Source organism: Bombina bombina, chromosome 2 (assembly GCF_027579735.1).
Source record: "Bombina bombina isolate aBomBom1 chromosome 2, aBomBom1.pri, whole genome shotgun sequence".
NCBI lineage: Eukaryota > Metazoa > Chordata > Amphibia > Anura > Bombinatoridae > Bombina > Bombina bombina.
The window spans coordinates 430,471,832-430,495,338 of record NC_069500.1 but is presented as its reverse complement, the minus strand read 5'-3'; the positions used below and the strand labels follow the sequence as shown (position 1 = coordinate 430,495,338).

General features: G+C 39.9%; 2 protein-coding genes across 2 annotated transcripts in view; one reads left to right on the top strand and one right to left on the bottom strand.

The window, feature by feature from the left end:
* RSPH14 (radial spoke head 14 homolog) overlaps positions 1 to 23,507 on the bottom strand; it is a 491,790-nt gene that overhangs the window by 374,149 nt on the left and 94,134 nt on the right. The window lies entirely within an intron of this gene.
* GNAZ (G protein subunit alpha z) overlaps positions 1 to 23,507 on the top strand; it is a 320,552-nt gene that overhangs the window by 292,500 nt on the left and 4,545 nt on the right. The window lies entirely within an intron of this gene.

Below are 23,507 nucleotides of genomic sequence, written 5' to 3'. Positions count from 1 at the left end.
AATCACTCTAGTCATACAATACTAGGCCATATAGGCTTTTTTGTGTTTTCTATTTTACACAGACCCTGAACAACTCGAGAGGCCGGTCTGCTGGGTGACTGTTATAGATCCCAGACTGTGTCATTTGCACCAATTGAGGTGCTCCAATACATGTGAGTTCAACTATATAGTAAAATCTACATAAATTTGGAAACTACAATATTGGGCCATGTGGCGCATCTGTCTCTGTTTGATATTTTAGATTGCTTAATTGGATCCTGGTCTGGACCACTACAGATTGCTGCCTTGGTATTCTACTATCAAGACCTTTATAAAGGACAATATAGTGATCATTGTCACCCATTAACCACTATCTTTGAGTGAGATATAACTATCCTATTAACATTGTGATTATCAAATTGTTTAGGCTAACATCTATTTACTCTGTTCACAACGTATATACTAGTTTTGAGTGAGATACAACTGTCCTATTAACATTGTGATTATCAAATTGTATAGGTTAACATCTATTTACTCTGTCCACAACATATATACTAGTTACTACTGAATCAGTGTATCATCATTTATACTGAAAAGTGCATTTCTATTGGTAACATATAAGCTACCTCATATACTACATATTACCATTTATAGATACTCTCAAGGGCGCCCCCTTTTCTTTTGTTGTATTACTAAAGAAAACAAATAATGCTATCAATGACCACAAAAAGGCAGAATAGTTTGAATAAAACTCCAAAACCCAGTTCCCCAGAAGATTCCAGGTCTGAGCAGCGCTTGAACCCCATGGGTACCCAGCCATGCCTCAACAGTATCCAAAATATATAGGACAGAAACACACTGAAAGAAAGAAAGAAAGTGTTAGCCTTACTGGAATAAAATCAAAGAAATTTGGACAAAATAGAACCAAATAAATTTCAAAGAAGTCTTAACCTGCCCCTTACCAGCCAAGCTGGAATACGGCACGTGCATCGCAACATTAGGGAGCTAATTTCGAACCCCAATTAAAAACATGTTACTTGGGAAAGAACTCAGGATTCGTTCCTTAATAAGAACAACCAAACTAGTATAAGCTTAAAGTTTTAGTCTTAGAACTCAATCTTGAAGCCCATAGTAACAGTTAAGAATTGAATCCAATTATAATTGATTATCTTAGAACAAAAGAAATATGGATTTTCTTTTTTTTTTTTTTTTTTTAAAAATCACAGAATTCTTCTAGCTAAAATAGCTAAAGACATAGATTAACCCTCATTTGCGAATATATTCAATAAAATGAAGACACAAATGAAATCATTAGCATGATAGTCCAGTTTAAAGGACCAGTCAAAACAGAGGACTTGCAAAATGCAAAACAACAAGACAAATGCAACGGCACCTAGTCTAGTAAATGTTGTCCCTTAACAATGCTAAAATAAATCATGATCTGATACTTGATCTTAAAGTAAACAGAAAAAATGAAGCAATTGCAATATCACAGGACCAAGAAAAGTACCTGAAACTAAATAATTTTCCAAAAATAAGATACAACTATATAAAGGAAAATAAATACTATTTTGCTATAAAAACAATAGCATAATTAGTAGGAGTAGAGATAGCTCTAATAAATTGGAGAACCCTCCAAATTGAATTTAACTGCTGACAAAAAAATATAGTTTAAAAATAAAAGAAAATTCTCAGCCTATTCCATTCCCTAGTATGGGGAATTGGAAAGAAAACCTCTGAAATCATAGAAGAAATAAAAAGGCAGAAATAGTGTCAGCTAGTCTTAAAGAACTAGTTACCTTAATATCCAAAATAATCAACACCTCTTCAACAAAGAACAAATGTACTTTAATAATAAAAAAATTATATAAAAAAGTAGATTTGTTAGTGTCAATATCTGATGAAGAGAATTTCTGAAAGAGAAAAAAACATCATCAGAGAAGGATAAATCAGTATGTTGTTGGTCATTTGAAACTTCAATAAGTGAAAAAGACCTAAAAATCGTACTAGAAGGCACAAAGTCAGACATAGCCTTAATCAGAAAAAATATTTCTTATAAATCTTCTAAACATTTCTTGCATTTAAGAATGGAAATGTATAAAGCATAAATACTAATGGAATCTGCATGTAAAAGTATATCATAATAACTTAATACAAACCATAGCTAAAGATAAACATTTATAACATTTAAAATAAATGAACTTAGCTTTGGTAGAACTGAAACTCAGTTAAGCATTTTTCCAGAAGTGGCTTCTGACTCAGGGACAAACGGAGACATCTTGCAATATGTAATAGAAAAAACAACATATAAAACAAAATTGATCAAATTCCTTAAATGACAGTTTCAGGAATGGGAAAAAATGCAAGTGAACAAGCTTCTAGCAACCAGAAGCAATAAATAATGAGACTTAAATAATGTGGAGACAATAGTGACGCCCATATTTTTTAGCGCCAAAAAAGACGCCCACATTATTTGGAGCCTAAATGCTCTTGGCGCCAAAAATGACGCCACATCCGGAACGCCGACACTTTTGGCGCAAAAAAACGTCAAAAAAATAACGCAACTTCCGGCGACACGTATGACGCCGGAAACAGAAAAAAAATGTTGCGCCAAAAAAGTCTGCGCCAAGAATGACGCAATAAAATGAAGCATTTTCAGCCCCCGCGAGCCCACAGGGAAAAAGTCAAATTTTAAGGTAAGAAAAAAATTGATTAATTCATATGCATTATCCCAAATATGAAACTGACTGTCTGAAATAAGGAATGTTGAACATCCTGAGTCAAGGCAAATAAATGTTTGAACACATATATTTAGAACTTTATATAAAAGTGCCCAACTATAGCTTAGAGTGTCACAGAAAATAAGACTTACTTACCCCAGGACACTCATCTACAAGTAGTAGAAAGCCAAACCAGTACTGAAACGAGAATCAGTAGAGGTAATGGTATATATAAGAGTATATCGTCGATCTGAAAAGGGAGGTAAGAGATGAATCTCTACGACCGATAACAGAGAACCTATGAAATAGACCCCGTAGAAGGAGATCATTGAATTCAAATAGGCAATACTCTCCTCACATCCCTCTGACATTCACTGCACACTGAGAGGAAAACCGGGCTCCAACCTGCTGCGGAGCGCATATCAACGTAGAATCTAGCACAAACTTACTTCACCACCTCCATAGGAGGCAAAGTTTGTAAAACTGATTTGTGGGTGTGGTGAGGGGTGTGTTTGTGGGCATTTTGAGGTTTGGGAAACTTTGCCCCTCCTGGTAGGAATGTGTATCCCATACGTCACTAGCTCATGGACTCTTGCTAATTACATGAAAGAAAGAAGATATTTTACCTCACAATTTCCTCAGCTCAGCAGAGTAAGTTCTGTGTAAAAAAATATACTTCAGCTGTTGCTCAGCTGCAGGTAAAAAATAAATAAAAAATGAAGACATGAACAGCAGCCAATCAGCATCAGCAGTGCGGAGGTCATGAACTCTTTTACTGTGATCTCATGAGATTTGACTTAACTCTCATGAGATTTCATTGTAAACTTCCTTACACTGAATAGGGAAATAACAGGCTCAATCCTTCAGCTGTCCCAGGACAGACATACTGATTTGTTGCTTAGAAGTCCTTTACAATGGGATGTGGCTACTGAGGAACTTTTGAGATAAAATATCTTTCTTTTTTACATAGAGATGTTCAGGTGATATTTTCTAGTCAGCTTTTTACAGCTATGCTGCATCACTTTCAAGTGTTTAAACATTTGGGTATTATGGCCCTTTAAGTAACATTTTTATGTAACCAAAAAAAGTTACAGGCAAAAATATTAGCTCTATTGAGCTATAACACAGCTCTAGTCAAATCAATAGCACTCCTAATTTAATTAGCAGTCATCCTATTGGCTGATTAGGAATGCAATAGGAATGCAAGGTTATGTTAGGTTATTTGTTAGTTTAAACTTAGGTTTTTTTTAATTTCACAGGTGAGTTTTTATTTATTTTAAGATAGGGTTATTGTAATTTAATTTAAAGTTAGGGGGTTATTAGGTTTAGTGGTTAATAGTTTAATTTATTTTTTGCGATGTGGGGGGCCAGAGGTTTAGTTGTTAATAACTTTATTTAGTGGCGGCAATATCAGGGAATAGGGGTTAATAGCTTAATTATAGTGTCAGCGATGTTGGGGTGCGGGGGAATAGGGGTAAATAACTTTATTATAGTGGTGGCGATGTCGGGGAGCGGCGGAATAGGGGTTAATAACTTTTATTAGTGTTTGCGATGTTGGGAGCGGCAGATTAGGGGTCAATACGTTTTAAATAGTGTTTGCGATGCAGGAGTGCGGCAGAATAGGGGTAGTTTATGGGTGTAATGTACTTTGTAACACTTTAGTTATGAGTTTTGTGTAACAGTTTTGTTGCGCAAAACTCATAACTACTGGTCTCAGATAGCGGAATGGATCGTGCCGGTATAGGCTGGAACGCAAGCATTTTAGCCTCACCTCACAACTTGTAATACCGGCGCTATGGAAATCCCACGCAAAAACGGAATTTTTTTTGAGTGCAGGATTGACGTTGCATTACAGGCTAAAATGCTTGCGGTATAGCTATACCGACAAGACTAGTAATGGCTGCGTTACTGTTTTTACGCTGAAATGGCCATTTTTTCAGCGTTAAAACCGTAACACACACAACTCGTAATCTAGCCGATTCTCTGGTAATTCTGTTTTACCATGGACTTGTAATACCAGATTGCGTGCTATTGCTAGTGCAGCTGCGCTACATTTTACTGTGGAGAATACTGCTTAATGAGGAAATGTAAGCAATGTTATCATCCTGCTATGTTTTATTTTTAAAACATCTGAGTTCTAGTTAGAGTAGCTGCAGATAAATCTGTGAGCATTTGTAGGTCAGTGAAGATGATTTGCTGCTCATGTGTAGATAAACAGTTATAATACCATTGTTGCCTTAGCACACAATGGTCAATTCTGTATTTTAATAATGAGGTGCACTTTCCAGTTTCTTTGCATTCAGTGCATATGGGAATAATTGTTAACAGGATTTTTCTTTATCAGGAGGTAAGTTTGGCATTTATGAAGTCTTAAAACGTAAAAAAAAAAATCGCATAACAGGGTGCGCTGCAAAACTCGAAATACAGTGATTCCAAAACTATGTCCTAAACAACAATGCAGCTTCTCTCAATTTCAAGAAAGGCAAAACACCCTTATATTGCCTCATAGTGCAGCAGATCCAATCACAAAGCAACCCACAAGTGCAACATGTATTCTACTCACTAGTGAAAAGCTCCCCTTGATGCCACAATTGCAGACAAACCAATAGTGTACACCTGTTTTATTGTTTTTACTATGAAAAAAAAACATTTTTTTTCTGCATGTATGGACATGTGGCAAATTTGGATCCATTTTTGTTTTTCTGTTTTCAAGATTGGCATATATTTAGTAAAATCATCAAGCTGCGGGATTATGCACGGGCAGGTTTAATTGCGTGAGCTAATGGTAATGCAGAGCGAATAGAAATGGTTCACTGATTTACATAAAAGGGTCAAAGCGTCCTTGGCACCATCTTGAGACAATCTTTGAGAACTTGTTTCTGGAAAAGTATGAGCAGAAATATTTTTCTTGTCATTGTTTTTTCTGTGGTTCAGTGGTTAATGTTTTTTTGTTTTTTTTTTAATCTTAGTGAGGTAATTTAATAGTGCCATTATGATTAACTAATCGAAGATTGAATTATTGATGCCAATAGTTCATGTGCCGATTTTAAATTGGCCATGAACTGAATTAAATTTAATGAACAGAAACATGGATTAATAAAGATAGTTGCGTTGTGCTTGTGCATAGAATTACCACAGGAAAAAAGCATCAGATGAAAATCCTTGCCAAGTTTTAATATGCTAATAAGCTTCTTATGAGGATATCCCAGCAGCCCCTGCTCTTTCACTCTTGGCAAGTTTCTGCAGTCTCCTAACAAACTCATATTTCAGAATACGGTAATAGCTTCTCTTGCACGTAATAGAGGTCCTGTGGACTCCTGAGTGACATATGCTTTTTGAATGTCAAATTATGTAAGGTGCAAGATAAAAAATAAATAAGAATTCTATATGTGGGGCTTGAAATTTCCACTAGCCTAGTAAGAAATAAGGATTTAGCCTACCTTTACCATTTTATGAACTAGTAAAATTGTATTGTGTGTGTGTGTGTGTGTGTGTGTATGTATACATAGTTTGTGTCTCTGTAGATGCATAGTGTGTGCTAGTGTCTCTTTACACACATTGTGTATGTGTCTGTATACATATAATGTTTGTGTCACTATACATATATAATGTGTCTTTAAATATATTAGCGCTCCACTTTCTAATATCAGAGCACAATAATATAAACACATAAATACATATGTATACATATATAGATAGACATATGTATAAGTGCATTGGAGATCTTTGCCATTAATTAGATAAAAACATTTAAAAGCATATTAATGCAATATTCATATTTGATAAAGGTTTTAACTATGTATTTACTGTAAATTTCTCTTGTAAGGTGTATCCAGTCCACGGATCATCCATTACTTGTGGGATATTCTCATTCCCAACAGGAAGTTGCAAGAGGACACCCACAGCAGAGCTGTAATATAGCTCCTCCCCTAACTGTCATACTCAGTCATTCTCTTGCAACTCTCAACAAGCTAGGATGTTGTAGGAGAGAGTGGTTAAATATAGTTAGTTTATTTTCTTCAATCAAAAGTTTGTTATTTTTAAATAGTACCGGAGTTGTGCTATTTTATCTCAGGCAGTAAATAGAAGAAGAATCTGCCTGAGGTTTCTATGATCTTAGTAGGTTGTAACTAAGATCCATTGCTATTCTCACATATGTCTGAGGGGATTACACAGATGAGGTAACTTCAGCGAGAGAATGGCGTGCAGTTTATTCTGCTATCAGGTATGTGCAGTTATAATTTTTTCTAGAGATGGAAAACACTAGGAAATGCTGCTGATACCGGATTAATGTAAGTTAAGCCTGAATACAGTGATTTAATAACGACTGGTATCATGCTTACTCCCAGGGGTAATACCCTTATGATATTGCAATATAAACGTTTGCTGGCATGTTTAATCGTTTTTATATATGCATTGGTGATAAAACTTTATTGGGGCCTAGTTTTTTCCACATGGCTGGCTTAAATTTTGACTAGAAACAGTTTTACTGAGGCTTTCCACTGTTATAGTATAAAAGTTACAGTTGGTGCAGTTAAAATTACAAACTGTGACAGCCAGCTTCCCTCAGGAGTCCCCTGTATGCTATAGGACATCTCTAAAGGGCTCAAAGGCTTTCCAAAGTCGTTTATTGGGGAAGGTAGGACCACAGCTTGCTGTGGCAGTTGGTTGTGACTGTTAAAAAAAACAAAAAAAAACGTCTATTTCGTTTTTTTGATCCATTTTTTTTGAACTAAGGGGTTAATCATCCATTTGCAAGTGGGTGCAATGCTCTGTTAGCCTATTACATACACTGTAAAAATTTTGTTTGATTTACTGCATTTTTTCACTGTTTTTCAAATTCTGACAAAATTTGTTTCTCTTAAAGGCACAGTACCGTTTTTTATATTTGCTTGTTAACTTGATTTAAAGTGTTTTCCAAGCTTGCTAGTCTCATTGCTAGTCTGTATAAACATGTCTGACATAGAGGAAACTCCTTGTTCATTATGTTTAAAAGCCATGGTGGAACCCCCTCTTAGAATGTGTACCAAATGTACTGATTTCATTTTATGCAATAAAGATCATATTCTGTTTTAAAAAAAATTATCACCAGAGGAATCTGACGAGGGGAAAGTTATGCCGACTAACTCTCCCCACATGTCAGACCCTTTGACTCCCGCCCAAGGGACTCACGCTCAAATGGCGCCAAGTACATCTAGGGCGCCCATAGCGTTTACTTTACAAGACATGGCGGCAGTCATGGATAATACACTGTCAGCGGTATTAGCCAGACTACCTGTACTTAGAGGTTAGCGAGATAGCTCTGGGGGGAGACAAAATGCAGAGCATACTGACGCTTTAAGAACCATGTCTGATACTGCCTCACAATATGCAGAAGCTGAGGAAGGAGAGCTTCAGTCAGTGGGTGATGTTAATGACTCAGGAAAGATACCTGATTCTAATATTTCTACATTTAAATTTAAGCTTGAACACCTCCGCGTGTTACTTAGGGAGGTTTTAGCTGCTCTGAATGACTGTGATACCATTGCAGTGCCAGAGAAATTTTGTAGACTGGATAAATGCTTTGCAGTGCCGGTGTGTACTGATGTTTTTCCAATACCTAAAAGGTTTACAGAAATTATTAATAAGGAATGGGATAGACCAGGTGTGCCGTTCTCTTCCCCTCCTATTTTTAGAATTTTTTTTCCAATAGACGCCACCACACGGGACTTATGGCAGACAGTCCCTAAGGTGGAGGGAGCAGTTTCTACTCTAGCAAAGCGTACTACTATCCCTGTCGAGGATAGTTGTGCTTTTTTAGAGCCAATGGATAAAAAATTAGAAGGTTACCTTAAGAAAATATTTATTCAACAAGGTTTTATCCTACAGCCCATTGCATGCATTGCCCCTGTCACTGCTGCTGCGGCGTACTGGTTTGAGTCTCTGGAAGAGGCTTTACAGGTAGAGACTCCATTGGATGACATACTTGGCAAACTTAGAGCACTTAAGCTAGCCAATTATTTTATTTCTGATGCCATTGTTCATTTGAATAAACTAACGGCTAAGAATTCTGGTTTTGCTATACAGGCGCGCAGAGCGCTATGGCTTAAATCATGGTCAGCTGACGTGACTTTAAAATCTAAGCTACTTAACATTCCCTTCAAGGGGCAGACCCTATTCGGGCCTGGTTTGAAGGAGATTATTGCTGATATCACGGGAGGAAAAGGTTGTGCCCTTCCTCAGGACAGGTCCAAATCTAGGGCCAAACAGTCTAATTTTCGTGCCTTTCGAAACTTCAAGGCAGGTGCGGCATCAACTTCCTCTAATAATAAACAAGAGGGAACTTTTGCTCAATCCAAGACGGTCTGGAGACCAAACCAGACCTGGAAAAAAGGTAAGCAGGTCAAAAAGCCTGCTGCTGCCTCTAAGACAGCATGAAGGAACGACCCCCTATCCGGTAACGGATCTAGTAGGGGGCAGACTTTCACTCTTCGCCCAGGCGTGGGCAAGAGATGTTCAGGATCCCTGGGCGTTGGAAATTATATCCCAGGGATATCTTCTGGACTTCAAAGCTTCCCCCCCCAAAAGGGAGATTTCACCTTTCACAATTATCTGCAAACCAGATAAAGAGTGAGGCATTCTTACACTGTGTACGAGACCTCCTAGTTATGGTAGTGATCCATCCAGTTCCAAAGGAGGAACAGGAACAGGGTTTTTACTCAAATTTGTTTGTGGTTCCCAAAAAAAGAGGGAACCTTCAGACCGATTTTGGATCTAAAGATCTTAAACAAATTCCTCAAAGTTCCGTCGTTCAAGATGGAAACTATTCGTACCATCCTACCACTGATCCAGGAGGGTCAATATATGACTACAGTGGATCTAAAGGATGCTTATCTTCACATTCCGATACACAAAGATCATCATCGGTTTCTCAGGTTTGCCTTTCAAGACAGGCATTACCAGTTGTAGCTCTTCCCTTTGGATTAGCTACAGCCCCAAGAATCTTTACAAAGGTTCTAGGGTCGCTTTTGGCGGTCCTAAGGCCGTGGGGCATAGCAGTAGCCCCTTATTTAGACGACATCCTGATACAGGCGTCAAACTTCCAAATTGCCAAGTCTCATACAGACGTAGTACTGGCATTTCTGAGGTCGCATGGGTGGAAAGTGAACGAGGAAAAGTGTTCTCTATCCCCACTCACAAGAGTTTCCTTTCTAGGGACTTAGAAATGAAAATTTACCTTGACGGAGTCCAGGTTATCAAAGCTTCTAAATTCCTGTTGGGTTCTTCATTCCATTCCGCGCCCTTTGGTGGCTCAGTGTATGGAAGTAATCGGCTTAATGGTAGCGGCAATGGACATAGTGCCGTTTGCATGCTTACATCTCAGACCGCTGCAACTATGCAGGCTCAGTCAGTGGAGCGGGGATTACACAGATTTGGCCCCTCAACTGAATCTGGACCAAGAGACCAGGGATCCTCTTCCCTGGTGGCTATCTCGGGTTCATCTGTCCAAAGGTATGACCTTCGCAGGCCAGATTGGACTATTGTAAAAACAAATGCCAGACTTCTAGGTTGGGGTGCAGTCTGGAACTCCCTGAAGGCTCAGGGATCGTGGACTCAGGAGGAGTCTCTCCTTCCAATAAATATTCTGGAACTAAGAGCGATATTCAAGGCTCTTCAGGTTTGGCCTCAGTTAGCAACTCTGAGGTACATCAGATTTCAGTCGGTCAACATCACGACTGTAGCTTACATCAACCATCGAGGGGGAACAAGAAGTTCCCTAGAGATGTTAGAAGTTTCAAAAATAATTCACTGGGCAGAGATTCACTCTTGCCACCTATCAGCTATCCATATCCCAGGTGTAGAGCACTGGGAGGCGGATTTTCTAAGTCGTCAGACTTTTCATCCGGGAGAGTGGGAACTCCATCCGGAGGTATTTGCACAACTGATTCTCCATTGGGGCAAACCAGAACTGGATCTCATGGCGTCTCGCCAGAACGCCAAGCTTCCGTGTTACGGATCCAGGTCCAGGGATCCCAAGGCGACACTGATAGATACTCTAGCAGCGCCCTGGTCTTTCAACCTGGCTTATGTGTTTCCACCGTTTCCTCTGCTCCCTCGACTGATTGCCAAGATCAAGCAGGAGAGAGCATCAGTGATTCTGATAGCACCTGCGTGGCCACGCAGGACCTGGTATGCAGATCTAGTGGACATGTCATCCTTTCCACCATGGTCTCTGCCTCTGAGACAGGACCTTCTACTTCAGGGTCCTTTCAACCATCCAAATCTAATTTCTCTGAGGCTGACTGCCTGGAGATTGAATGCTTGATTTTATCAAAGCGTGGCTTCTCCGAGTCAGTTATTGATACCTTAATACAGGCACAAAAGCCTGTCACCAGGAAAATTTACCATAAGGTATGGCGTAGATATCTTTATTGGTGTGAATCCAAGGGTTACTCATGGAGTAAGGTCAGGATTCCTAGGATTTTATCTTTTCTCCAAGAAGTTTTGGAAAAAGGATTGTCAGCTAGTTTCTTAAAGGGACAGATTTTTGCTCTGTCTATTCTTTTGCACTAGCGTCTGGCAGATGTTCCAGACGTTCAGGCATTTTGTCAGGCTTTAGTTTGAATCAAGCCTGTGTTTAAACCTGTTGCTCCACCATGGAGCTTAAACTTGGTTCTTAAGGTTCTTCAAGGAGTTCCGTTTGAACCTCTTCATTCCATAGATATCAAACTTTTATCTTGGAAAGTTCTTTTTTTTTTTTTGGTAGCTATTTCCTCGGCTCGTAGAGTCTCTGAGCTATCTGCCTTACAATGTGATTCTCCGTATCTGATTTTTCATACGGATAAGGTAGTCCTGCGTACCAAACTTGGGTTCTTACCTAAGGTGGTATCTAACAAGAATATCAATCAAGAGATTGTGGTTCCATCCTTGTGTTACACAATCTGGACGTGGTCTGTGCTTTAAAGTTTTACTTACAAGCTACTAAAGATTTTCGTCAAACATCTGCTTTGTTTGTTGTCTACTCTGGACAGAGGAGAGGTCAAAAGGCTTTGGCAACCTCTTTTTCTTTTTGGCTAAGAAGCTTAATCCGCTTAGCCTATGAGACTGCTGGACAGCAGCCTCCTGAAAGGATTACAGCTCATTCCACTAGAGCTGTGGCTTCCACTTGGGCCTTTAAAAATGAGGCTTCTGTTGAACAGATTTGCAAGGCGGCGACTTGGTCTTCACTTCATACTTTTTCAAAATTTGACAAATTTGATACTTTTGCTTCTTCGGAGGCTATATTTGGGAGAAAGGTTTTACAGGCTGTGGTTCCTTCCATTTAAGTTCCTGCCTTGTCCCTCCCTTCATCCGTGTACTTTAGCTTTGGTATTGGTATCCCACAAGTAATGGATGATCCGTGGACTGGATACACCTTACAAGAGAAAACACAATTTATGCTTACCTGATAAATTTATTTCTCTTCTGGTGTATCCAGTCCACGGCCCGCCCTGTCATTTTAAGGCAGGTAATTTTTAAATTTAAACTACAGTAACCACTACACCCTATGGTTCCTCCTTTCTCTGCTTGTTTTCGGTCGAATGACTGGCTATGACAGTTAGGGGAGGAGCTATATTACAGCTCTGCTGTGGGTGTCCTCTTGCAACTTCCTGTTGGGAATGAGAATATCCCACAAGTAATGGATGATCCGTGGACTGGATACACCACAAGAGAAATAAATTTATCAGGTAAGCATAAATTGTGTTATTTCACATTCCAATGTTCTGCACATAGGGGAATATGTTCTATGTAATTCTAAATAGATATTCCTATATATATATATATATATAGGGAGTGCAGAATTATTAGGCAAGTTGTATTTTTGAGGATTAATTTTATTATTGAACAACAACCATGTTCTCAATGAACCCAAAAAACTCATTAATATCAAAGCTGAATAGTTTTGGAAGTAGTTTTTAGTTTGTTTTTAGTTATAGCTATTTTAGGGGGATATCTGTGTGTGCAGGTGACTATTACTGTGCATAATTATTAGGCAACTTAACAAAAAACAAATATATACCCATTTCAATTATTTATTTTTTACCAGTGAAACCAATATAACATCTCAACATTCACAAATATACATTTCTGACATTCAAAAACAAAACAAAAACAAATCAGTGACCAATATAGCCACCTTTCTTTGCAAGGACACTCAAAAGCCTGCCATCCATGGATTCTGTCAGTGTTTTGATCTGTTCACCATCAACATTGCGTGCAGCAGCAACCACAGCCTCCCAGACACTGTTTAGAGAGGTGTACTGTTTTCCCTCCTTGTAAATCTCACATTTGATGATGGACCACAGGTTCTCAATGGGGTTCAGATCAGGTGAACAAGGAGGCCATGTCAATAGATTTTCTTCTTTTATACCCTTTCTTGCCAGCCACACTGTGGAGTACTTGGACGCGTGTGATGGAGCATTGTCCTGCATGAAAAACAGAATTTATGTTTACCTGATAAATTACTTTCTCCAACGGTGTGTCCGGTCCACGGCGTCATCCTTACTTGTGGGATATTCTCTTCCCCAACAGGAAATGGCAAAGAGCCCAGCAAAGCTGGTCACATGATCCCTCCTAGGCTCCGCCTTCCCCAGTCATTCGGACCGACGTAAAGGAGGAATATTTGCATAGGAGAAATCATATGATACCGTGGTGACTGTAGTTAAAGAAAATAAATCATCAGACCTGATTAAAAAACCAGGGCGGGCCGTGGACCGGACACACCGTTGGAGAAAGTAATTTATCAGGTAAACATAAATTCTGTTTTCTCCAACATAGGTGTGTCCGGTCCACGGCGTCATCCTTACTTGTGGGAACCAATACCAAAGCTTTAGGACACGGATGATGGGAGGGAGCAAATCAGGTCACCTAGATGGAAGGCACCACGGTTTGCAAAACCTTTCTCCCAAAAATAGCCTCAGAAGAAGCAAAAGTATCAAATTTGTAAAATTTGGTAAAAGTGTGCAGTGAAGACCAAGTCGCTGCCTTACATATCTGATCAACAGAAGCCTCGTTCTTAAAGGCCCATGTGGAAGCCACGGCCCTAGTGGAATGAGCTGTGATTCTTTCAGGAGGCTGCCGTCCGGCAGTCTCATAAGCTAATCTGAAGATGCTTTTAAGCCAAAAAGATAGAGAGGTAGAAGTTGCTTTTTGACCTCTCCTTTTACCAGAATAAACAACAAACAAGGAAGATGTTTGTCTGAAATCCTTTGTAGCATCTAAATAGAATTTTAGAGCACGGACAACGTCCAAATTGTGTAACACAAAGAAGGTACAATTATCTCCTGGTTAAAATTTTTGTTGGAAACAACCTTCGGAAGAAAACCAGGCTCAGTACGTAAAAACCACCTTATCTGCATGGACCAGATAGGGCGGAGAACACTGCAGAGCAGATAACTCAGAAACTCTTCTAGCGGAAGAAATTGCAACCTAAAACAAAACTTTCCAAGATAATAACCTAATATCTATGGAATGTAAGGGTTCAAACGGAACCCCTTGAAGAACTGAAAGAACTAGATTAAGACTCCAGGGAAGAGTCAAAGGTCTGTAAACAGGCTTGATTCTAACCAGAGCCTGAACAAACGCTTAAACGTCTGGCACAGCTGCCAGCCTTTTGTGAAGTAAAACAGATAAAGCAGAGATCTGTCCCTTCAGAGAACTCGCAGAAAATCCTTTCTCCAAACCTTCTTGTAGAAAGGAAAGAATCTTAGGAATTTTATCTTGTTCCATGGGAATCCTTTAGATTCACACCAACAGATATATTTTTTCCATATATTATGGTAAATTTTTCTAGTTACAGGCTTTCTAGCCTGAATAAGAGTATCTATTACAGAATCTGAAAACCCACGCTTTGATAAAATCAAGCGTTCAAACTCCAAGCAGTCAGTTGGAGGAAAACCAGATTCGGATGTTCGAATGGACCCTGAATAAGAAGGTCCTGTCTCAAAGGTAGCTTCCATGGTGGAGCCGATGACCCATTCACCAGGTCTGCATACCAAGTCCTGCGTGGCCACACAGGAACTATCAAGGTCACCGAAGCCCTCTCCAGATTGATCCTGGCTACCAGCCTGGGAATGAGAGGAAACGGTGGGAATACATAAGCTAGGTTGAAGATCCAAGGTGCTACTATTGTATCCAATAGAGTCGCCTTGGGATCCCTGGATTTGGACCCGTAACAAGGGACCATGAAGTTCTGACGAGAGGCCATCAGAACCAAGTCTGGAATGCCCCATAATTGAGTTATTTGGGCAAAGATTTCCAGATGGAGTTCCCACTCCCCCGGATGCTCCTCCATCGCCAGGGAACTCCTTGTTACCCCCTGATGGTTGATATATGTAACAGTCGTCATGATGACTGATTGAAACCTTATGAATTTGGCCTTTGCTAGTCGAGGCCAAGCCTTGAGAGCATTGAATATCGCTCTCAGTTCCATTATGTTTATCGGGAGAAGAGAGTCTTCCCGAAACCATAGACCCTGAGTTTTCAGGGGTTCCCAGACCGCGCCCCAGCCCACCAGACTGGCGTCGGTCGTGACAATGACCTATTCTGGTCTGCGGAAGCTCATTCCCTGTGACAGGTTGTCCAGGGTCAGCCACCAACGGAGTGAATCTCTGGTTATTTGATCTACTTGTATCGTCGGAGACAAGTCTGTATAATCCCCATTCCACTGTCTGAGCATGCCCAGGTGCAATGGTCTTAGATGAATTCGTGCAAAAGGAACTATGTCCATTGCCGCAACCATCAACCCTATTACTTCCATGGACTGCGCTATGGAAGGAAGAAGAACAGAATGAAGTACCTGACAAGAGCTTAGAAGTTTTGATTTTCTGGCCTCTGTCAGAAAAACCTTCATTTCTAAGGAAACTATTATTGTTCCCAAGAAGGGAACTCTTGTTGACGGGGACAGAGAACTTTTTTCTATGTTCACTTTCCACCTGTGAGATCTGAGAAAGGCTAGGACAATGTCCGTATGAGCCCTTGCTTTTGACAGAGACGACACTTGAATCAGGATGTCGTCCAAGTAAGGTACTACTGCAATGCCCCTTGGTCTTAGCACCGCTAGAAGGGACCCTAGTACCCTTGTGAAAATCCTTGGAGCAGTGGCTAATCCGAATGGAAGTGCCACAGGTAATGCTTGTCCAGAAAGGCGAACCTTAGGAACCGAAAATGTTCCTTGTGGATAGGAATACGTAGGTACGCATCCTTTAAGTCCACCGTGGTCATGAATTGACCTTCCTGGATGGTAGGAAGGATCGTTCGAATGGTTTCCATTTTGAATGATGAAACCCTTAGAAACTTGTTTAGAATCTTGAGATCTAAAATAGGTCTGAATGTTCCCTCTTTTTTGGGAATTATGAACAGGTTGGAGTAAAAACCCATCCCTTGTTCTCCTAATGGAACAGGATGAATCACTCCCATGCTTAACAGGTCTTCTACACAGTGTAAGAATGCCTGTTCGAAGATAATTGAGACCCGTGGAACCTTCCCCTTGGGGGTAGTTCCCTGAATTCCAGGAGATAACCTTGAGAAACTATTTCTAGCGCCCAAGGATCCTGAACATCTCTTGCCCCAGCCTGAGCAAAGAGAGAAAGTCTGCCCCCCACCAGATCCTTCCCAGATCGGGGGCCAACACTTCATGCTGTTTTGGTAGCAGTGGCAGGTGACTTGGCCTGCTTACCCTTGATCCAGCCTTGCATCGGCCTCCAGGCTGGCTTGGTTTGAGAAGTATTACCCTCTTGCTTAGAGGGTGTAGAATTTGAGGCTGGTCCGTTTCTGCGAAAGGGACGAAAATTTGGCTTCTTTTTAGCCTTAAAAGACCTATCCAGAGGAAGGGCGTGGCCCTTTCCCCCAGTGATGTCTGAAATAATCTCTTTCAAGTCAGGGCCAAACAGTGTTTTACCCTTGAAAGGGATGTTAAGCAAAAGCGCTCTGCGCGCCACGATAGCAAACCCTGAATTATTCGCCGCTAATCTAGCTAATTGCAAAGCGGCATCTAAAATAAAAAAGAGTTAGCCAATTTAAGAGCTTGAACTCTGTCCAAAACCTCCTCGTACGAAGATTCTTTATTGAGCGACTTTTCTAGTTCTTCGAACCAGAAACACGCAGCTGTAGTGACAGAAACAATGCATGAAATTGGTTGTAGAAGGTAACCTTGCTGAACAAACATCTTTTTAAGCAAACCCTCTAACCTTTAATCCATAGGATCTTGAAAGCACAACTATCTTCTATAGGAATAGAAGTGCGTTTGTTTACAGTAGAAACCGCCCCCTCGACCTTGGGGACTGTATGCTATAAGTCCTTTCTGGGGTCGACTATAGGAACTAATTTCTTAAATATAGGGGGAGGACAAAAGGTATGCCGGGCCTTTCCCACTCCTTATTTACTATGTCTGCCACCCGCTTGGGTATAGGAAAAACATCGGGGGGCACCGGAACCTCTAGGAACTTGTCCATCTTACCTAATTTCTCTGGAATGACCAAATTGTCACAATCATCCAGAGTAGATAATACCTCCTTAAGTAGTGCGTGGAGATGTTGAAATTTAAATTTAAAAGTTACAATATCAGGTTCTGCTTGTTGAGAAATTTTCCCTGAATCTGAAATTTCTCCCTCAGACAAAACCTCCCTCCTGGCCCCTTCAGATAGGTGTGAGGGTATGTCAGAACAGATATCATCAGCGTCCTCTTGCTCTTCAGTGTTTAAAACAGAGCAATCACGCTTTCTCTGATAAGTAGGCATTTTGGAAAAAATGCATGCAATAGAATTATCCATTACAGCCATTAATTGTTGTATGGTAATAAGTATTGGCGCACTAGATGTACTAGGGGCCTCTTGTGTGGGCAAAACTGGTGTAGACACAGAAGGGGATGATGCAGTACCATGCTTACTCCCCTCATTAGAGGAATCATCTTGGGCAATATCATATCTATGGCATTATTATCCCTACTTTGTTTGGACATTATGACACAAATATATCACATATATTTAAATGGGGAGACACATTGGCTTTCATACATATAGAACATCGTTATCTGATGGTTCAGACATGTTAAACAGGCTTAAACTTGTCAACAAAGCACAAAAAACGTTTTACAATAAAACCGTTACTGTCCCTTTAAATTTCAAACTGAACACACTTTATTACTGAATATGTGAAAAAGTATGAAGGAATTGTTCAAATTTCACCAAAATTTCACCACAGTAACTCAAAGCCTTAAAAGTATTGCACACCAAATTTGAAAGCTTTAACCCTTAAAATAACGGAACCGGAGCCGTTTTTACATTTAACCCCTATACAGTCCCAGGTATCTGCTTTGCTGAGACCCAACCAAGCCCAGAGGGGAATACGATACCAAATGATGCCTTCTATAAGCTTTTTCAGTGGTTCTTAGCTCCTCACACATGCATCTGCATGCCATGCTTTCCAAAAACAACTGCGCATTAGAGGCGCGAAAATGAGGCTCTGTCTATGACTAGAAAAGGCCCCCAGTGAAAAAGGTGTCCAATACAGTGCCTGCCGTTTTTATTAAAACAATCCCCAAGATTTAACAACTATTAAAAGTAATAATCTGCCAAATATACTTAGTAAAGCAATCGTTTTAGCCCAGAAAAATGTCTACCAGTTTTTTAAGCCCTAATGAAGCCCTTTATTCTTTTACTTAAACTAAGAAAATGGCTTACCGGTTCCCATAGGGAAAATGACAGCTTCCAGCATTACCGAGTCTTGTTAGAAATGTGTCATACCTCAAGCAGCAAAAGTCTGCTCACTGTTTCCCCCAACTGAAGTTAATTCCTCTCAACAGTCCTGTGTGGAAACAGCCATCGATTTTAGTAACGGTTGCTAAAATCATTTTCCTCTTACAAACAGAAATCTTCATCTCTTTCCTGTTTCAGAGTAAATAGTACATACCAGCACTATTTTAAAATAACAAACTCTTGATTGAAGAATAAAAACTACATTTAAACACCAAAAAACTCTAAGCCATCTCCGTGGAGATGTTGCCTGTACAACGGCAAAGAGAATGACTGGGGAAGGCGGAGCCTAGGAGGGATCATGTGACCAGCTTTGCTGGGCTCTTTGCCATTTCCTGTTGGGGAAGAGAATATCCCACAAGTAAGGATGACGCCGTGGACCGGACACACCTATGTTGGAGAAATCATGTTTTTCTTGAAGGATGCAGACTTCTTCCTGTACCACTGCTTGAAGAAGGTGTCTTCCAGAAACTGGCAGTAGGACTGGGAGTTGAGCTTGACTCCATCCTCAACCCGAAAAGGCCCCACAAGCTCATCTTTGATGATACCAGCCCAAACCAGTACTCCACCTCCACCTTGCTGGCGTCTGAGTCGGACTGGAGCTCTCTGCCCTTTACCAATCCAGCCACGGGCCCATCCATCTGGCCCATCAAGACTCACTCTCATTTCATCAGTCCATAAAACCTTAGAAAAATCAGTCTTGAGATATTTCTTGGCCCAGTCTTGACATTTCAGCTTGTGTGTCTTGTTCAGTGGTGGTCCTCTTTCAGCCTTTCTTACCTTGGCCATGTCTCTGAGTATTGCACACCTTGTACTTTTGGGCACTCCAGTGATGTTGCAGCTCTGAAATATGGCCAAACTGGTGGCAAGTGGCATCTTGGCAGCTGCACGCTTGACTTTTCTCAGTTCATGGGCAGTTATTTTGCGCCTTGGTTTTTCCACATGCTTCTTGCGACCCTGTTGACTATTTTGAATGAAACGCTTGATTGTTCGATGATCACGCTTCAGAAGCTTTGCAATTTTAAGAGTGCTGCATCCCTCTGCAAGATATCTCACTATTTTTGACTTTTCTGAGCCTGTCAAGTCCTTCTTTTGACCCATTTTGCCAAAGGAAAGGAAGTTGCCTAATAATTATGCACACCTGATATAGGGTGTTGATGTCATTAGACCACACCCCTTCTCATTACAGAGATGCACATCACCTAATATGCTTAATTGGTAGTAGGCTTTCGAGCCTATACAGCTTGGAGTAAGACAACATGCATAAAGAGGATGATGTGGTCAAAATACTCATTTGCCTAATAATTCTGCACTCCCTGTATATATATATATATATATATATATATATATATATATATATATATATATATATATATATATATATATATATATGTAAACTTTTTTGCTTAGGAGGGCACTTACAGGATTTTTACATTAATCAAAACTTTTTATTTCCAATTCATCGAGTTACAAACATCAAATAAATGTAGAAATATGTATTTATGAATAAATAGAACATATTCTCTTATGTGCAGAACATTGGAATTTGAAATATTCCTATTTTCATAGCGGGTTAGCCGAAAATAAAAATATGTTATGTTTGCGCGAAAGTGGGGTGTTTTTTTCCACTTTTTTCTCTCCATTGACTTCTATGGTGGAATACGTGAATGTGCATGCAATATTCTAACTTCGGAATTTTGTGCTCGGGTTAGCACGGGAGCAAAAACAGTGCAACCCAACGAGCGCAAAAATCTTACTTCTAGCACAATTAACGCTCAAGCGGGAGTGTTAATTTGTGCTCCACTAGTAATCTGACCCAATCGGGCATATCTATCAAACTCCGGATAGAGCTTGAGGTCCCGCAGGCTCGCCAGAAACAAAAGTTATAAATAACCTGTCCGCCTGCTCTGAGCAGGCGGACAGACATCGCCGCAATTCAACCCGATTGAGTACGATCGGGTTAATTGACACCCCCCTGCTGGCAGCCGATTGGCCGCGAGTCTGCAGGGGGCAGCGTTGCACCAGCAGCTCTTGTGAGCTGCTGGTGCAATGCTGAATACGGAGAGCATATTGCTCTCCGTATTCAGCGAGGTCTGGCGGACCTGATCCGCACTGTCGGATCAGGTCCGCCAGACTTTGATAAATAGAGGCCTATGTGTGCACATGCAAAGTCAATTTTAAAAGCTTTTTAAAATGTATGCTAAAATTATGATATATTACATTACAACATAAGGGAGAGACGTGTATTGTCCACAGTGTATATGTTTGAATTTTTATGTCACGTGTCTCAGAAAGGTTAATATGATTATTCATGCTACATCTATGCTCACACATACTTTTCTGTTTATCCTATACTGCGCGGTTAAACACATAGTTACAGACAAGCAATAATATAATGCTCTAACATATTAACATTTTCTTTTTACACTTTAATGTTCCTTTTAAAGCTGCTTGAATTTAAAGTGAAATTAATAGGAAGGGCAGGTTTGTGTACAGCTGATAATAAGGCACCCACTACTCACTGGCTGGTACAAAGGACACACTAAAAAAGATGCACAGGGGCATCCACAAAGAGCTGTAATACAGTCTGAAACATACTCTTAAATGCAGTACAATGTCCTTTTTAATATTAGATTTATGTTCAATCCTTGGAGTTACCATAAACTAAGGGTTAGATTACAAGTGGCGTGCTACAAACGTCTTTTGTGCGCGACAATAGGTGTTAGGTTTTTTCTTCTGCATTCTCCATTGACTTCCATGGGGAGAATATGTTAACGCGTTTGCGATATTGCGAAGTCTGGAAGTTAGCGTCTTGGATTTTTCTTGCGTGCATACTTTTTACTTTCAACTTGTAATACGAGCACAACCTGACAAGTGTAAAAAGATTACTACTAACAAAGTTTACGCTCAAGCTAGCGAGCCACTTGTAATAAAACCCTAAATAAGTTTGCCCTTTGCAGTTAAACTTTAGATCAGGGATGACCAACTGATAGCCCAAATGACACATGCCAACCCCTGCCCTAGTTTTTGCACCCCCTTGGAAAAAGCAGAGCTAATACTGTGTGCCATAGTTTTTGTGACCCCAGCAAAAGGTATCCTGCAACCTTACCTAGATCTGCCACTAGATCAGAGCTCGACAAACCCAGGAGCCAAAGGCTCCTAGAATTTTACTCCTGGCTCCTAAGGCTTTTGGTTATTCACCATAGATCTATATACAGATACCACTGTCTAGCTCCTGAAAGTATGTCTGGCTACTAAATATCCATAATGGCGCCTAAATTGTAAACAGATTTAGGGAACATTCTTAAAGGGACAGTAAACAAAGTCAGAATTATATAACATTATATTAGTGATAGAGTTTTATAACCTAATATTGGCTGCAAAGTTTTATTAAAAAATACTGTTTTCCAGACCCGCTCTCTGTGCTCTTCTGAGCGGCTCTGTTTTTTACACAGAGCGCATCTGGCCAGCTATCTAGTCACAGCCCGGCCGCGCCATTATACTCAGTGCAGCTCGCTCCCGCTGTCAGACAGAGCAGGAGCGAGCTGCACTGAGTATAATGGCGCGGTCGGGCCGGGCTGTGACTAGATAGCTGGCCAGATGTAAAAAACAGAGCCGCTCAGAAGAGCACAGAGAGCGGGACTGGAAAACAGTATTTTTTAATAAAACTTTGCAGCCAATATTAGGTTATATAAATCTAGCACTAATATAATGTTATATAATTCTGCACTATGCGCAGAATGATGTAACATTATTTTCTTTGTTTACTGACCCTTTAATGAGGTACTCAGTTCTCAAGGTAATTTTGCCTTAAAGGGACAGTATACTATAAAATTGTTTTTCCCTTAATGTGTTTCCAATTACTTTTTTACCAGCTGCAGAGTATAAAATGTATGAGATTTGCTTTTTTAAGGCTTATTTGTGTATATGAATTAGCTGATTTTGTGTTTTGAAGCCACAACCTAATAAAATGGATTGAGTTTGTAGGTATAATCAGATCTCATTACTGTATCACATTGTGTACATATAACTGCTTCTTTATCTTATATCTGTCCATAAATCAATCACCAATACTTGGAGAGAACAATGGAAAATTAACATTTTATTACCTTATCTCTTCTATAACCCACTGGGAGTGTAATTTCTTTTACTGACTGTTAACACCGCTTGGCCTTGAGGCCAAAAACTTTCAGGATGGGTGGGGATACTACAGGCTAAATAATCTACAGGTGGCCCTCATTTTACAACGGTTCAATTTACACCGTTTCAGAATAACAACCTTTTTTCCAGTCATGTGACTGCTATTGAAAAGCATTGAGAAGCAGTGCATTTATTAAAATAGCCAGTAGGTGGAGCTGTCCACTTGTGTTGCAGCAAAGCCAAGCCAGCTGAAATTAATCAGTTTAACCAGACCTGAGCTATCGAGCAGATTACAAAGGAACAAGATCTTCCTGTCTATAAATCAGTCCAGATTGAAATGCATAGAAAGAACTGTTTGCAGAAAAATGCAAGTGAAGTCTGTGTTGTGTGATTTTATTAGGTTTATAATGCTGTTTAGCAAATGTTTTTGTTCATTTAACTTATTTTAATTATATATTCTGTGTTGTGTGATTGTTTTATTAGGTTTATAATGCTGTTTAGCATTTAAGGTCTTCATTTCAAAGCTTTAAAAATAATGTATTAGGTGTTACTTATGACAATTTTGAGAGGGGACTGGAACCTATCTCCCTCAATTCCCATTGACTTATATTAGAAACTGGGTTTCAATTTACAACAGTTTCGATTTACAACCATTCCTTCTGGAACCTAACCCCGGCGTAAACTGAGGGCTACCTGTATTTCAAATGCCAATATAAGGTTAATGGAAATACTTGTAAACAATTTAATACACCCCAGCAGGTAAAGTGGATCATTGGGAACACATTAAAGGGGAGACATTTTTTGAGTAAACTGTCCCTTTAAGATAATTTCCTGTAGTGCTAAAAAAGCTTCTTATAGATTATCACCAGGCGAGCAAGCTTTAGTGAATATGGCCCTG